The sequence below is a fragment of the Pteropus vampyrus genome, unplaced genomic scaffold, assembly GCF_000151845.1.
Source record: "Pteropus vampyrus isolate Shadow unplaced genomic scaffold, Pvam_2.0 Scaffold10, whole genome shotgun sequence".
Lineage (NCBI taxonomy): Eukaryota > Metazoa > Chordata > Mammalia > Chiroptera > Pteropodidae > Pteropus > Pteropus vampyrus.
This window is the reverse complement of record NW_011888791.1, coordinates 2,073,535-2,077,956: the sequence shown is the minus strand read 5'-3', so window position 1 is coordinate 2,077,956 and position 4,422 is coordinate 2,073,535. Positions and strand designations below refer to the sequence as shown.

The 4,422-nt window shown below is 41.6% G+C and overlaps 1 protein-coding gene across 1 annotated transcript in view; it reads left to right on the top strand.

The window, feature by feature from the left end:
* Nucleotides 1-4,422, top strand: part of THSD4 (thrombospondin type 1 domain containing 4) — a 488,201-nt gene that overhangs the window by 265,957 nt on the left and 217,822 nt on the right. The gene's annotated exons all lie outside the window — the stretch shown is intronic.

The window sequence follows — 4,422 nt, the reverse complement described above, 5'->3', positions numbered from 1 at the left end:
ACTTTAGTCATTTAGTCGTTTAGCGTTCACAATTTGTGCCATGCTTACGTACCATGTACTAGTATTTACTTAATATCTATCTTCAAATTAATGCATCATTTTACTTTGTCTTATTCTGAGCAATACAATACCTGTGAAATCATATTTGATGTACTAGTTATAGTTTTCTAATATACCTTAAAATAATTACATAGCTATTGCATTTCTTAGCTGTTCATTTGTATACTATATAATAGAGCTCACTTTTATCCCCTTTGGTATACGTATCATTAGCTGAGAAAGTAATTAAAATTAAATAAAATTTAAAATTCAGTTCTTTGATTGAATTAGTTGCATTTTTAAATGCTCAGCAGCCATTGGGACTGGCGGCTACCATGTCAGACAGTGCAAATAGAGAGCAGCCTATTTGCACAGCAAGTTGTACTAGACATCTCTGTCTGTTTGCCTAGGGCACTTGACCATCTTCGTTGGCACAAGATAAACTCATATGTGGTCAGAATATACAAAAAACTGTGACTAGTGATTAATTTAGGAAACGGTAGCAAAAATGTCAGATCATAGTTTATTTCAATGACCATTATCCAAGTAAGCAACAAGGCAAGTAGAAGCTTTTGAACTTGAGTTAACAGATTCACTTCCATATGCTTTAATCTGACTCTTTCCAAAGGCCCTATCAGTTCCTCCATCTCCACCACCCCTTCCTCCCTTCCCCTCTCTCCCATTTCGTCACTCCTTTCTGTGTGTGTCTGTGTGCGTGTTTCTGCTTTTCTGCTCCTTCTTCCTCTTGCTCCACCTCTGTGTGTCCTGGCCTTGTTTTCGTTCTTGCCCATAGTCCTCTCTCTCCCTTTCTCCCTATGTTCCTTGTACTTTCCAAGCCAGAACTCTCCTTAATTCAAAATTTGAGTATATTTGGATTTCATATTGTAAATTACCCTTCAACTACAATTATGTAAGGCCAAAGGACATTCTCAGTTGTAGCATAAATAAGGGGTACCTCCCAGCAGAGTTTCTTAGAGATGTGGTCAACTGCACACGGGACCTCTCAACTTGGAAGGCCCCCTGGCATCTCAGTGCCAGCACACCTGCAACTGAACTGTTTCTTCTCACTCCCTGCCTGCCCTCACTGGTGTAACCACATCAGACTGCTTGCTTTACCCTAGTCCTCATCCGAAGCCACCTTCAAAAGAGCAAGAGAATTTTTTATCAGGCCCATGGAAAAGGGGCCCAAAGCTCCCTCTGTGGCTTCGGTTACCTTTATGGAGCAGGCTAAAAGCTGGGAATTGCCTAGAAGGCTTGATGCAACTTCTTTTAAAATAAAAAACAACATTGCTAGAGCTTGGAAAGCTTCTGGGGGATTTCCAGAGGGAGAGAAGTGCTGGACAGACATATGTATGCTTCGTCTGTTGGCCATAAATGTTGAGGAGTAGAACGGACCAGGCTCCTTTTCCCTCGTTTTAATTATCCAGAGACCCCAGACAGGAACGTCAAGGAGAAGTTGGATCCAAGAGCTCTCAGAAGGGCAGGATGCACTAGAGAATATGCATGCATTGTTCGATCACAGAAAATAGACCCTTCCTCAGGAGGACAAAGGAGAGTCTCCCTTATTCATTCCTTGTGGGGAAACGTATCCGTCTTTTTTTTTTTTTTTTTTACCCCATTCTAAATGCATTCAATTAGGCTATGGAAAATTTAGTTCCCCTTGCTAATTTATATAAGAAGTTATGATACCTTGGGATCCTTCATCTGTCAGCTTTAAAACCTTAAATATGGGATCGATTATTCTCAGGAAGGTGATGTGATGATCTGCTCTCTTTCTCAGACAAAGGGAGGCATTTGTCCAACATGAGAAGTCCCTACCTGGGTGGGAATGATAGAAACATCCTTCTGGCTAGGTTCCGTTCCGTACCGCTCCACTCTCTGAAAAAGAGAAACAGGTCTAAGTTTAACTAACCTTCATTTTACTAAAGTTTAAGGTCTGTGTTGTCCTCTGGATAATAGTAATTATAACTACTATTTGTTGATTGCTTGGAAAGTGCCCAGCAGTGTGTTTGGTACTATAGACACAATCTCATTAAGCCTCATCCCAACTCTGCTGATGTGGACCCTCCCTTGCCCTCACCCAGACCTTAGTGTGAAGAATTTGAGTCTGAGAGAGAAACACCTTGTCAAAGGTCACACAACCAATTAGTGGTAGAGATCAGATTCAAACCCAGGTCCGTCCAATGCCAGAGCTCTGTAGCCTTTGGACCCCATACTCTATTTCCATCCAGGCCCAGTTTGTTTTTCATTAAATGCTAATTGATGGTTACTGTGGGCCAGCACTATTCTTGGTTCAGGTGGTTCTACAGTAAATACTAAGGGAGAGATTCCTGATCTAATGGAGCTTATATCCTAGAGAAGACAAACAGAAAAAGAGTTAATTAAAGAAAAATCTAGATCATTTCAGATGTTGGTAATGCCATAAGAACAACAGATGGAGTAAAATCATAGTGAATAAGGAGCTGCTTGTGTTGGGAGCTCTCGGAAAGATTTTCTAAGAAGATGACTTTTGAATTCAGACTTGAATAATACGAAGGATCCAGAATGCAGGTGTTAGGGTGGTGTAAACAGCAAGTACAAAGGCCCTGGGGTAAGAGCGAGTTCCATGTGTTTAAGAAACAGCAAGAAGTCCAATTTTGCTATGTAGCCTGTGGGGGTGAGTGATATAATATAAGGTCAGACATGTAGACAGGCTTTGGGTTTTGTTCCAAGTATAACAGGACACCACAAAAGGGTTCTAAGCAGAAGAGACATATGATCTGAATTAAGTTTGTAAAAGATCACTCTGGTTTCTGTATGAGGAATAACGAGTACGGGAGGAGCAAGTCAGGAAGTGGGGGAAATGGTAAGGAGAACATGAACTTCAGAGGGGCTTGAGGATTTTGAGTAAGAAGGATAGTGCTTTGGAAACAGCAAAGGGGTTGCAGACAAGAGAGTGTTTACTCTATTTCCATCCAGGCCCTGAGATATTCAAAGTGTAAGTAGAGAGCCTCAGGACCCAGCCAGGTCCAGTGGGCTGAAGGGAAGGGAATATTCAGAAAAGAAAATGAAGCTATAAGGAGTTTGTTTCAGCAACAGTGATGGCAAATCACAGTAACAACAGCTAGTTTTATTGAGCATGGACTATGTGTCTAGCAGTATTCTAAGTGCTTTTCTTAGAATAACCTCAGTTCTCTAAATAATCCTAAACTGTAGATATTACTGTTAGCCCCATTTTACACAGGAAACTGAGGCACAGAAGAGTTAAGAAACTTGCAGCTACTAAGTGATATGGCTGTGATGACAGATTCTGGATTTCGGAAGTCAGAATGGCAAGGTTTAGGGGTTGTCAGAGAGGGTTGAAGAGCAACCTCACTAAGGGAGGGGTACACTGGTCTGAAAATAAGACTCAGATGACAAAGGCGATCTGCAAGGTGGTGACGAAGGTAAACAAGTTTGTTGCATGATGCCATTCGCCCTGACTGACATTAGAAGAAGGATCCTACTCAGTGCAAACGGGAAGCCTGGTGTCCCGGAGCCCTTTCTCTTTCCTGTAGCTTCTGTGAGTGGGGAGGAGCCACTGGTCGAGTGGGGCCTCCTCCAGGGATCACTTTCTCAGGCAGCCTGTGAGGGAAAAAAGAGTTTCATCTAAACATACAGTGTCTGTACTCTTTATTCCCCTCTGCTCTTGGGTGGGGAGAATGAATGCTCATATTTACACATTTCTGGGATTTCTGGGATGTTTTACCATCACTCTCATTAGGAGATAATAATCATTGATCAAGCACTTACTATGTATCGGTTTCTATCCTGAGCACTTGACATATGTTATTCCTTCAATAAACACAGCAATCTCGCGATATAGCTACTAATATTGCTCCCCTTTTTCTGATGGACTAAGTACTGAGCTCTAGAGGGGTTACATAACTTGCCCAAAGTTATAGTGAGGGGTGGGCCTGAGACTTGAACCCTGACGACCTGGTACCAAAGGTTAATCTTTAAGCACTCTGCTACAAGTGAGGAATATACGAGTACTGGGTTGAGGGGAGTGCTTCCCAAGAAGTCATTGGAAATCTGAAAAGAAGAAGCAAATGTAGCAACACGAATTTGGAAGAGAGATCTTGTGAGTGAACAGCCAAGGTCTTCCATAACCACAAAGATTTTGAAATGTCCTGTAAACCAATTCTCAGATTCAGGGAGAAACCTGAAGGTGATGGACTTGGGGAAAACAATGTTGGGAGGGAGGAATTGATGTGAATAGAGAAAGAAATTACTGCTTTACTTTCTTGTCTTATTCTACTAAGTCTAAAATTGACACTACTCAAACAATGCTTTCCCCTGCACTTTTTAATTCTACTTCATAAATATTTAAAAAGCTGTCTACTTCCCCACTCTTCCCCCGAA